This window comes from Cyprinus carpio, chromosome A17 (genome assembly GCF_018340385.1).
Source record: "Cyprinus carpio isolate SPL01 chromosome A17, ASM1834038v1, whole genome shotgun sequence".
Classification (NCBI taxonomy): Eukaryota; Metazoa; Chordata; class Actinopteri; order Cypriniformes; family Cyprinidae; genus Cyprinus; species Cyprinus carpio.
In genome coordinates this window covers 9690880-9705113 of record NC_056588.1, presented here as the reverse complement: position 1 = coordinate 9705113, position 14234 = coordinate 9690880, and positions in this window count along the sequence as shown.

Genomic DNA, 14234 nt, shown 5'->3' with positions numbered 1-14234 from the left:
AGACCTGGCCAAAACGGCAGAATAAAGGCCTTTCACACCAACAAAAATATCTGCAATGCATAAATGCCAGAGGGACTGAATGAAAACACTGAAATACCCTGTTAAACAAAGCGCTGTGCAAATTTCCATTTATGACACCCGCTTGATAAGAATTTCAGATTCTTTGTCTGCTATTCAGTGTTGCAATGTCTGTTTGTAAGCACCACCAAGTTGTAGTTTTTATGTAACAGCAGCTCTGGGCATGTGACCAAAAACACAGTTCTCACTGGTTGGCCTGATTTCTTCACAGTGCATTGAAGTAAAAAAAAAAAATAAATAAATAAAAAATTCTGTTATTGCTCCAAATTTATGCACCAAATATTAGTCTTGTTGTGAACAGGTCTTAAGCATTGATTTCATAAACATTTGCATAGCATTTCAATTTGTTCTTCACACAAAGTAATTGTTTTATATTCTGTGGAAAAGAACAGCCTTGACATTGAGCTAAATAACTCCTCCTGTGTTCTACGGTAAAATAACAATCATGCAGGTTTTGAAAAACTTGAGGGTGAGTAAATGATGCCAGAATGTTAATTTTTGGGTCAACTATCGTTACAATCGCAAGTGTAGCTATTAGTGCATGTTTGAGGTTCAGTGGATCTGGCTTTGCCTTCAGGGGCGTTGTGTGCTGCTCTTTTTGAGACCAAACCGTGTCGGCAGCACAGAGCGCCAGAGGTCATGACAGCAGTCACCACAGTGGAATCTGCTCATTCTGGACATGCTCATGTGTGTGACAGTAGATGTATTTAAATAATCAGAACATGGTTTATATTGCTTTATATTTATGTGTAGAAAAAACTGTGTAGAATAAAGGTAAAATATGTGAAAATAAGTTTTTTTTTTTTAATGAAGCATGAACACGTTACACTGCACCCCATAAACACAATCAAGCTTTCAAAAAAAACTCATCAACCACCCCTTTAATGATTTATTACAGCTCTAAATCTGACACAAGAAACATTTTCTCAATGCAAGCTGCTGTCTGACACGTTTTCCCACTCCCTTTTGATTGACAGGATATGATCGTCCCTGATCATTGGCTGATTTAGGGACAGTCATGGCCTAATGGTTAGAGAGTTAGACTTGTAACCCAAAGGTTGTGGGTTTGAGTCTCGGTACTGGCAGGGATTGTTGGTGGAAAGAGTGAATGAATAATGCTTTTTTTTCCATCTGCAGTACCACAACTGAGGTGAGACCCTTAAGCAAGGCGCTGAACCCCCAACTGCTCCCCAGGTACTGCAGCAAAAAATGGCTGCCCACTGCTCTAAGTGTGTGTGTGTTGTTCACTACTCACTGCTGTGTGTTTGTACTTGGATGGGTTAAATGCAAAGCACAAATTCAGAGTATGGGACACCATACTTGGCTACACGTCACTTTCACTTTCACAGTTTTTCAATAATTGGCCGATAGTGCAGATTGCTATTATTGGCCGATGCATCGGTTCATCCGTAAATGTTAAAAATAGTTGTACTACTTATTATTTCTGTGGAAACCATCCCACATTTTTTTCAGGATTCTTTGATTAATAAAAAGTTCAAAAGAGCAGCATTTATTTGATATTTTAAAATATTTTTTGTAACAATTTAAAAAGTCTTAATTCTCATTCTTCATCAATTATATGCATCCTTGCTGAAATTCTTTAAAAAGAAATACAAGAAAAAAAAAAAAAATTCTGCACATTTTTCCAGACAGTGACATTGTAAATTGATGTGCAAAAACTGCATCAGTTATCATACATATGTATGACTGTTTGCATGTTTAAGAGCCAATTAGATAACAGAAACAAACATCCATGGACATGTTCCAGAAACAACTTGATTATTTGCCATGCGGTTTGCATCCAAACAGTTTATAAAACTTTCATTACTGCCATTTCATCAAAATGTGACAGATTTTCTAGTTAGCTGTGTCAGTATTTGAGTAGGAATTGAGTTTGTTCAAGCACACCCAAAGACAAGCCGGCAACACAAACCAAACCGATCCAGGAGGAGTGTACTCAGCTGCAAGCAATTTTGAGCTCAGATCAGCTGTGGAGTCATGGGACTTAGTATTATTCCAATTACTGGGTCATTGTGTGTGTGTGTGTGTGTGTGTGTGTGTGTGTGTGTGTGTGTGTGTGTGTGTGTGTGCCTAATATCTGTACTTGAACCCCTGCTGTGTCTATGCGGCTTTCTGCCAATATGTTCCATTAAGACTAACAGTAACGATTAATAATAGCTGATGTCTTTTATCACATACTGAGTCAGATCATCATAACTACTGTACATATGTAATATCTTAAAAACTGCAACGACCACCAAGATGTTATAGGAGTGTCATAACACCATTTGAAAAACGCAAACATCATCCAGGGCTGTTGTGGCACAGTAAACAAGTATTTTCTACTACCATGAAATAACCTGCAAAAAAGGTTACAGGCTAATATATTCAACTGAAAACATCATATTTAAAATCTGGTACATGTCAAACAGAATCTGCAGGCAAGTATTGTACATATTACATTTGCATGTGTGTGTTTACAGCATAGTATTTCCCAGTACACACCAGCATCTGTTCCCAAAGGGCCTGCTCTTACTACTGTCAATTTGGCCATTACTGTAGCCAAATCTGTAGAAACACTGCAGCTACAAATACAGCTATACAGCTACATACAGCTATTAATAACCCTGCACTAAATCCAACATTGCAAAAATTAGTAATTTTATTTTTAGCTTGTTTTCCAGTAAAAATTTATAAACATCCTTTATTTAGACTTGTTTTCAAACAAGTTTATTTTTCTTATCCCATTAGCATTTAGTTTTTTCTTGTTTGAAACAGTGTGTTGGGAAAAATACAAATAATTCAAGAACAAATCTAATACAGTTTTGCTCGTCAAGTAAATTTATTAAGATGTTATTTTTTTACTTGAAATTGACAAAATACCACTTAAGAAAAGTATATTTATTATGGACCATCAATTCCTAATAATGAGATAACAAATAGGGTCCATAAAAATAAGAAAAAAATGGGAGCAACCTATAAATTCTAGTTAAACAGTCTATGATAAAGATGTGTGTGGACAAAAAGATGTAATTTTATCACTTAGTATGTCCAAATACTGGCATACTTTCTACCTACTCAAAAGAATGAACTTTGTCATTACAGCAAATTTATGTGTGATAAATCTCAGAAATCTTTACACATTGGCACTAATATTGTTATACATTACACACTGATCTACTACTGTAGTTCTAAACAGTCACCAACCATAATGCGTGATTTATGTCTCCATATGTATTTCTTGTTAATTCAATTGTAGATAATCAGCCTTCTGCAAACATTGTTTACAATGACAAACATACAGACTAACAGATGCACATAAGCTCATGGAGAAGTTAACCTTGCAGTATTATTTTCCATGGTCTCACTTAGAGAGTCAGTGAGAGGTCTTATTAAACACAAGAAAATTTCTAAGGATGTGAGTGAAGCTTCTCCACTTTGCAAGACATGCAACATCTGTATGGACAGACTTATTTTTACTCGAGATCTTGCATGTGATTATTTGCTGTTTTCATATAGCCTCAACCTTTTGACAGATGCAAATGTGACTGAAAACACCAAACAAAACACATAGACTTGCTTTTTGTCAGACGTCCAAAGTGGTTCAACCAAAATGTGGAAATGACACAATGCTTGTACAAATATATATATAGTTCTGGCTAATTGGGCCATGCTAACCAGCCAAACACTGACCCTCAGGATTTATTCATCTTTTTGGCTTGGATGGTATAGTTCTGGATAACTGGGCCATGCTAACCAGCCAAACACTGACCCTCAGGAGTGAGTCAGCACCTCCCGCCACCACTGATGACCTCCCTGTCCTCTCTGTGTGACAGAAATGCTAAGAACCTGCTCAGGAATCAGACTCTATGAATGTGAGAGAAAAATTGTATGTGTGCTCATCTGTCCGGGCATTTCATGTTTTAAGCCCAAAATAGCTGCCTTTGCTTTTTAACCTTAGTCATCAGCTATATTGATGGTAGTCCATTAAACATAATCAGATCACTTTTTGCAAATATTTTCAAATATGTAATACACATAACTTATATTTGTGTCATTTATTTACTAATAGATATAACTGTACACTTCTCTCTTCTCCATAATGTATTCACCTACACCTACAGAGTCCACATGATTCAACAAAACTACATCACTTTCACTGTAATCACCAAAGCATGTCTACATTGCGAGGACCATACAAATTATGTTGGTGGGACCAACACTTGTTCAAAGTGTAAAATAGAGTTGTATATAAAATTCAGGTGGAGCCTTTTCATCTAAACCTGTCAATGTTATAAAAGTGAAAGTGAAAAAAAGTGAAATTGACGTGACATTCAGCCAAGTATGGTGACCCACACTCAGAATTCGTGCTCTGCATTTAACCCATCCAAAGACAAAAAAAACAAAAAATAAATTTTCCTGTGATGGCAATGCTTAATTTCCCGGAGCAGTGGGCAGCCATTTTATGCTGCGGCGCCCAGGGAGCAGTTGGGGGTTCGATGCCTTGCTCAAGGGCACCTAAGTCATGGTATTGAAGGTGGAGAGAAAACCTGTACATGCACTCCCCCCACCCACAATTCCTGCCGGCCCGAGACTTGAACTCACAACCCTTCGATTGGGAGTCCGACTCTCTAACCATTAGGCCACGACTTCCCACAAGAGATCTCTTTTAAATTTTATTCATCACAGAATCCCGAAAAAAATGGACCATGGTTTCCACAAAAATATTTGTTTTCAACATTGATAATAATAAGAACTGTTACTTAAGCACAAACGTTATGCAAATATTCCCACATACTGACGTAGATATGTGGGGGCGTGTTAGAACGAGCCGTTTCAGGGGGGCCTGGATGAGTGTTAAATTTTATAAAGAATATCTCTTTGGATTTGAGACTTTAGTCTTTGCAACTTCACAGATCTTCTTTATGCACCAAGAGCTTGTAACACTCCAAAGGAAAAGGAAAATTTGAAATCGCATCATATGACCCCTTTAAATTGGTTATCAGTTTACCCTTTCAACTTATTTTTTTATTTTTTATTTCAAAACATCTACTAGCAAATCATAATGCAATAATGAAAGAATAGTGGATGAGTGATAGCCTCAGCCTGCAGATGGTAATACAAAGGTATCAATACAGAATACCATTAAAAATAACAAATTTTTTAAAATGTAATGTGTTCACATTTTCATTTAATCCAAGAGTGAGATAAAACTAACCCCCTCTACCTGATGTGATTTGCTTTGCTATTGACCGGATTAAATGGAAAAATAAATAATTTGTTTCCAACTCCATTAACATTACCCAACAATGACCAAAAGATGAAACAGAAAGATGAAACTCATAACACTCATGCAAATACTTCCATATTCAGGTCTTTCTATTCCAGCAACTTTATAATCGACAACACATCACCCTAACTGTCTCATTGCCTTTGTTAATTACTGTGTAAGCATGTGTATGCGAAACAAAAAGAAAGAAAATACAGGGAGTAATGGGGACAAAACTCAAAGCCAGCTGTGGTCTGTCATGTGCAGAAGGGACCAGAGATGAATAGAGGAGAGAGGAAGATGGGATGAAGGGAGAGATTTATGTGCAACTGTCTGCGCTTGTATGTGTGAATAAAGTGCAGGGGGTTGTTGAGCAGAAAGGTTTGAGTGGGCATGCAGGACCACATGAGCTGTCAGCTCCGCAGCACAAAAACGCAGCACACGTTGCACCGCCATTTCATGTTTATGTAAGAACATTTTAATGGTCTCGGGCTCGGCTACTTAAAAGGTAATTACCATAATTATCAGAAACCCTCTCGTTTAGCATGACACAGGAAGCCGTTCAATCAAGGTGCAGTGCTCACCAGAAATCCAGCACATTTCTTGGAAAAATTTGCCTCTGTTTGATTGCTCATCATATGAAGAGTGATTAGAGGTCATGGGTCATTTGTCAAGATATCGAGAACAGACTATTTTGCGGTTTTCTGTAACAATGATCTAAAGTAAAACTTAGTCCAGCTTGGTTCAGTCAGGTTACCTCTAATTGACTGGACATATCCTGAGGGCCTAATGTATGCTATTCAACAGAATTCAAAGACTGTGATTTAACATACTGGCTACATTCTGTGGTTATACAAATGAAAGCAGACACACATTGAATAGATCTCTCAACAGGAGTGTTATAATGGCGTCTGAAGTTTTTGTTCTTAACCTGTGTCGGCCTCTCTCAAAGAGAGACTCTAGCCTACGCTTTCACCTCCTTGTGAATAACACCCTGTCATTAGCATAGCGATTATGAGCATAAGCATGGGTAGACTCTTTTTACCTGCCAATCAAATAAACTCTTATTGAAAAATCTTAGATTCTACAGGTGCAACAAACTTTTCATATGAGATGTTAATTCTGTTAAAGAGGAAAAAGCATAGGTCTAACCAGAGATGCACAGATTTATTGTCCACTAATCTGTATCGGCTGATAGCATCAATTTATTTCAAAATCAGCCAATGATCAGGGTCGATTATATCCTGGCAATCAAAAGGTTGCGGAAAAATGTGTCAGACTGCAACTCATATTGTATTTGAAGAAAATCTCTCTGTTGAATTTAGGGCTGTCCAAATTAACATGACAACATTAACAGTTAAAAGTAGCAACATTAAAGCAGGCTATTTTTGACCCAATGAATCATCTGTAGTTCAAGCCAGGGTTGCCAGATCCGCGGTTTTTCTCAACACCAAACATTATTTGTAGCACGTCTCCCATCCAATAATTGCAGAGAGCTTTGTGCTTTCTTACTTCTGATAAGAAACAAAGTCTCAGCTTTCAAATCCCGTACATTACATAATGAAATTCAGAAAATTCATGTTGATGCTTTTAAATGTGATGTGACAGAACACTGTAGCACCTCAGTTCAAGTAGCAGTGCGGAGCATAAGTCTCTTTAACAAGTTATAGCACAAAATAAACATAAATGAACATCAGAAGGTATGTTAAAAGATACATTACAGTTTACCAAAATGTATCATGTCTTATGTAATCGCACAATCAGTGCTTCAACTGTGGAAAGATGCCAATAAAACAGATTGTGAACAGCATGTCACTTAACGTGGCATTTACTTCAGCAAAGTTATCCACTCTTCACAGTTCATTAGTAAGCTATAAAACAAAACTAATGATTAGCTTTTTTACTTAAAATTATGTTTGAATAAATCTGGCATAAAGACAGGTATTTATGACGACTATGTGCAAATGAGTTGTAAACAGACATTTAAATTTTTAGTGTAATTATGATTTCTGAAAATACAGTTGACTATAATGGCTGTTAATTTTAACCTTTAATATTATAGCAATGTGCCAAATGAGAGGGTTCCCTGCAGTTAACATCACTGGTTAGGAGAGTTTTTTTTTCCTTGAGAAAATCAAACTATCAGCATCGGTATCAGTTATTCTGAATAATCGGCTATCAGTATCGACAGAGAAATTCAGTATTGGTGTGTATCTAGTTCTAACACTATCCTGACATTATCCCCAACAAGATGTCAGTTATGGTGGGGTCTGACCCCCTATTTTTTTTTCTTAAGTTTTCAAACAACATTTGCGTAAACCTTTTAACTGAAATCGGGTTTATCTGAGGAGGTTGCTATAGCAATAGTATAGTAGGATGCTCAAACCCTGTGCGTTTGTATCACTGTCTAAAAGGTATCTTTTTTTCTTTAATTAGGCCTTTTGACAGATTATGTTTCACTTGTTTATACCTAAAGACACTAATATTCAAGATATAGTCTATGGTTGGTTGCACATAAACAAAAGTAATTTACATTAATATTGGGACACCTGAGAAACTGATTATATGGTTATTTTCAGGGGCTGTGCTGTTGTTTCAGGGCCCAAATCAGACATGACTAAGATGTTATGCTGACGTAGTTAATGGAAAGATTTTAGTGAAAGACATTCATATTCCTTCTGTAATCATAAAAATGTGTAAACAACATATGCCGCTCATATACACACATGGACATCCATGACAGGAAGTGGCTGTGTGTTAAATGGAGTTCACAGTGTTATCATTTACTCATCCTCATGAACAAAAAAAGAACAATTATGAATTTCCAAGCTCTTTTTTTATATAATGAAAGTGAATGGTGACCACAGATGTCAAGCTCGATTTGTGTCAATGAAGCAATGAAAACAAGTCTTAATATCTTATGCATTGTTGCTTCTCAAGTAAATTCATCTGGTTTGAACAGCTTTTAGATATTTTTACTGGAGAATTTGATAAAAATGCTCAATTAGAATAGGATTTTTTGCACTACACATCGGCATATATATACTACACATCGGCTATATATATATATATTTATATATATATATATATATATATATAATATATATATATATATATATATATACATATACATATATATATATATATAGAAAGCCCTTTTAAGGCACTGTCACTTGTACTGTTGTTCTTCGAATGTTCAAAATCCAGTCATTTCAACAAGATTTAACAGCAGATTCAAGTTGGTCATGCAAATGCCACATTGACCAAAAGAAAGCTGATTGGGTTGAAAGTTACTTCTGTGTAACCAGTGCTTCAAACATTGTTATGCCTTAGACCAGGGGTGGTGAACTCTGGAGAGCCGCAGCCCTGAAGAGTTCAGCTCCAACCCTAATTAAAACTCACCTGCCTGTAGATTTCTAGTAACCCTTTAGACCTTGATTAGCTTGTTCAGGTGTGTTTGATTAGGGTTGAAGAAAAACTCTGCAGGGCTGCGGCTCTCCAGGACCGATGTTCGCCACTCCTGCCTTAGACGATCGACAATAGGCCTTTCTGTCTGTGTAAATTTCACTGAATGTGACCACACCTTTGGTCTAGAATTTCAAATGTGTAAGGGAGTTGACGTTACAGTAACTGCACCAGTGGCACTTTAGGTCAAACCTGGGTTGCTCAAGATGAACCTCAAGCGATTGCACCTAGAAAATTATGATTAACAAATAAAATTGAATTAACCTCTGAAAGGATTTGAATAGGTCACACACTGATCACCACACTAATCCAAAACCACTCCTAAAACTACTCAAGAAACACCAATACTGTTCACACATCACCTGAAGCCTATCCCAGCACTACCTCCAACATTATCTCTGTAGGACTACACTCCAAACTCAACAACTGCGGGGCTAGAAAGTATGCTGGTTTTTGAAAGGTTGCTGGTTCAAGCCACTACTGTGCTCTCCAAAACAACCCCTTCACTTCCTAGTCTTGATCAATAGCATCCCTCACCATAAGAATTCAGCAATGAATTAAAAAACACACTCAAAAATCTCAAAAATGTGTGCGTGGAGGAACTGATGTTTAAAGCAAGCCACATGGGCATTTCAGTTCTTGTTATACTCTCATAAATACAGGTACTTTCCAGATGGTCCTCACCAGTTTTTAGTGGCTTCCAATCAGATCAAAGGAATGGAAAATTAGCCTAGCAGCTCTTCTGATATTACAAATCACACAGGCACATATTCTCATGCATATACACGCACACTCTCAGCTGGAAAATATGCAGAATGAGAAGTCAAGGAAGCAGAAATAACAATGCTCACAGCTCATCACCAGCTCTGCCCTGTCTTTATGCCAATCAATTCTCAAACCAGTGGAGGCAAACACTTAACCTTTTTCCAAGAAACTGATTCTTCATACACCCTTCCCATATATAATATTTTGAGAAAAAAAGAAACAATACATACACCTACCTCATACACAAACAAATGTCATTTTTTCAGCAAGTATCTCTGTCTTTGTTGACACTATCTGTCTTTTGAAGGGTTAACATATCAAAGTTTCCTCATGGACATTTGCCCCCTTGTGACCGAGAATGAGGGGGTCACAGCTTGTGCCTGCAACTGTGATTTCAGAAGAAACAGCGCCACACTGACCATACCACAGAGCGATCGAGCATCAAAACAACACCTTTCTCATCAGGACATGTGAAAGACATCTGCTCTAAAGCCTGGAAAATGTAACTCTTCACGAAGATCATTTCACAAAGTTGTTCAATATTCCATCCATACACTGTAAAAAATGCTAAACAAAAAAACACCGCAAAAAAAAAAAAAAAAATGTTTACAGTAAAATACAGTTAAATACCACCTGTGTTATTATGGTGGCTGTCAATATGTTAAGGTTTTAAAAATTTTTTTCTTTTTTTTGTAACACGGTGGCCATAATTTAACAGAAAATGGCTGCTGTATTTACCAGTTAATTTTTTTTCTTTATAAATTACAGTTTTAAAATAAAATATTTGCAGATTGTTCTGTACAGTTTTTTTTTCTTTTCTTTAAAAACTACAGTAAAAACTACACAAATTTCATTATTAATGATTCTGGCAACCACATATGCCAGTTTTTTTTTCTTTTCTGTAAAAACTACAGGATTTTTTTTTCATAGTGCACTCAGGGTGCATCAATATTAAAATTATGGCTGATATCAATAAACAGATAATTATTTTCATGTTATGGCCAATTACTAATAAATGGCAGATATTGGAATTCTATATTATTTTGTAAAAAAAAAAAAAAAAAAAAAAAAAAAAAAAAAAGCTAAAGAATTATACAAAGATTTATTAAAGATTATATTTTTAAAGATTAGGTGATTAAATTATTAGTGTTTTAAAAAGATTAGGTGCATGGCATCCAAATGTCAACAAAAATAATTCTAAACCGAATAAATGTGCAATTAAATTTGTGCATCTTATAATATTCAACAAAGCATAAATCTCTATGATTGTTTTGAATGTTTGGTCTTACAAAACCCACTAAGCTGTTTAGCAGAGTTGATGTGAATGAGGCTGTTTCTTGACTTACTGAAAGTGTCTGTCTCCTCATCTCAGGTAGCACTTTTTTAAAATTTATTCACACAGGGCTTCCCCTTCAATTTAAAGTGCTAATCGTGTCATCTCTTGACTGCTTTTAGCTTCAGTAAAGAAGTTACAGCAAGAATTACAGCAAATGTTGAAATTAGCTTACTGTGACAATATGGGTCTGGACTTGAGGGGGAAGTGCGTTTTACAGTTTGAAAAATAAATTGAGGAATAAAAATATTGCTCCACTTTGGAGTTGAATAAAGGGGGCTTTATGTAACACTTGGTTGCACAGAAACCAAAGTAATTTACATTAATATTGGGACACCTGAGAAACTGCTAGGTTATTTCCAGGGGCTGTACTGTTGTTTCAGGGCCCAAAACAGACATGACTGAGATGTTATGTTGATGTAATTAATGGAAAGATTTTAGTGAAAGACATTAATTAAATGAGTCAAGTGTGTTGCGTTCCTTTCTAGTTACTACACACTTTCATATTCCTTCTGCAATCATAAAAATGTGTAAACAACATATGCCGCTCATATAGACACATGGACATCCATGACAGGAAGTGGCTGTGTGTTAAATGGAGTTCACAGTGTTATCATTTACTCATCCTCATGAACAAAAAAAGAAAAATTATGAATTTAATTTTATAAAAATGAAAGTGAATGGTGACTAAGGGCTGTCAATCTCGATTTGTGGCAAGAATTTCAGTAAATAATAAAGCATTTCAACCTGTTCTCTACACAACGCTATTTTATACAGGCCACTATATTGTATATACTGTATATTGAATATATGAGCCACTTTTATGACACTATGTATTTGAGATTGACAGCCCTTAGTCACCATTCACTTTCAGAAAAAAAGAGTTAGTAAATTCATAATTTGCCATTCTAGATGAGAAAAAGAGCCACACCAGTTTGGAACAACATGAGGGTTATTGAACTATAAAACTATTATTTTAAACCCAACTAACTAAACAAACAACACTAAAAATATGTATGTTATTTAGCTTCATGCATGGGGCACTTTCAGAATGACCAAAAAAAGCAGAAACACACACTTATACATATTTATACACTTCTATTCAGTTCACAGATTTGGAGTTCATTTTTATCTTTGATTTTTCTCTGACTGAAAAAGCAGCCAAGGAGAAGGACATTATAAAGAAGCAGAAAACAGAAGTTACACAGTCAGCGCTCAGCTGCTGCAGTGAGACACAGAGCCAAGCTCATTTTAATGAACCCAGTAGAAGACATGAAAAAAGATTTCTGCAGCAATATGGTGCTTTTTTTTTTTTTTTTTTTACAGGAACAGTGACGCAAAATGAGAATGAACTTCATGATGTCCAATATGGCGAAGAATAATGTTCTCTTCAGACCCTGAAACAGCCTGACTGGAAGCAACTGACTGGACTTGCGAACACAGACACAAAACGTCACTCAAAGTGCAAATATTGCTGCATCGATGGAAAATGACACGTTCAGAGTGTAAAACGTGTGTGAAATGAGTCTCACCTGCCATGTTCAGGACAGCTCTGCAGGTTCCCTCCTCAAAGAACTGGAAAAATGCCTGGTAAGATGTGAATAGCGGTTAGTCACTGGAATATACTGAATCACCTGCTTAGGTAATGTTTCACGAATGGAGTGTGTGAGTGGGGGTAGTGTGTGTGGTGATGAAATCGTGTATTCAGTGTCTCACAGAGCACACTTAGGTGGGCCATATAATATTTAAATTATAATATGGGTTTATGCAATCACCTGTGTGTGTGCAGTTTCAATGTGTCAAGGTCAACATTTTCCATCTAGCCATGGACTCTAAACCTGGTGACCTTTAAGGATTAAAATATGATAGATGTAAGGAGCTGCTGTAATGTGTTCTCCATCGCTTTCAAAGCCCTGCAGAATTCTTGTGAGCTCAATCTTTTGAGGCCTCAATAATTCTTCCTTCCTGTGTCTGTAATGGTTTTATTGAGTGAAACACATTTCATTGAACGGCTCAGAAGAGCAGTGTGGTCAAGTATTGTGTGCTCTATAATGCATGTGTCCTTCAGGTTATACTTATTGATGTCATCAGCCGTCTTAAAATGACTTTGAATGGCCATTAAGTGCAATGGTTAAAAATGATGAAATTGAGTTAATAATGCTAGCAAATAGTGATCTATCTATCCTTTTTTATCCAGTGTTTTCAATATAGAAAAATTTACAAGGGATCCATGTTATGGAAATTGCATTTTATATCAATGTATAAGATGATTAATTTAAGAATTTGCAGTACTCATAAATAACAAAGAAAAATAGAACAGGTATTATTGAAATATCCATGTTGAGCCTTTCAATCTGGTCACACACGTGTGTGAATTCAGCTGTGACTGTGCTGTTGTACAATGTGTGTGTAGATAAAATCACACACAGTGCAGCAATCACACTTCTAATTATTACCACAGCAACACCGTCACACTTCCCACAATTACCACAATGATATTATTACATGTTTTATCATTACTGCAGCAATAATAGAATTCCTATCGGCACTGCTCCACCGCAAACATAAGGTAAAGCACATAATTACTGTGGCCAAAGAAGAAGGAAAAGGTCTGCAGTGTTTTGGAGTTCTGCTTCGGTTTATATCTCTATAATGGCTGATAACAAAGTGGAGGTCATGCCTTTTATGAGAACAGCCTTAATAACACACCCTGATGCACAAGCAAATAAAAACCATCTGTGGAGGGTCAGCTAATCAGCTTATCTCTATTTGAGAGTCAGAATCGACGATTGGCACAAATATTAACAAAGCATACACAGCACTTATATACAAAATATATTAGAACATACACATAATACATTTAAATTAAAATTAGTATATATAGTGCTGTGTATGCTTCATTAATAATGTTACATTCATGCTCAACTCTTCATATGTGTGTGTGTGTGTATATTTTTTATATAATTATCCCATTTATATGCAAATAAAGAGATAAAGAGATGAGTGGAAAACAAACTAAAGCAACATTAAGAGTAAAACCAATAATGAAATTATTAAACAAAACATGACATTATATAAAATAAAACCACTCATAATAATAATACTCTTTGCATTTTTCCTCCGTCATTCAAAGACACTTCGGTTTAATTTGTGGACACCTCATAATTGTAACTATAGCGGCGTCGTGATAACGAAGTGGGGATCCAAGAGCAGGCTTTATTAAAAGAGCGTAGTCAGGACAGGCAGGGTCAGATACCAGCAAACAATAACATCCAAGGCAATAATCCAAAATACAAAAGAATAATCCAACAAGACAGGCAATGA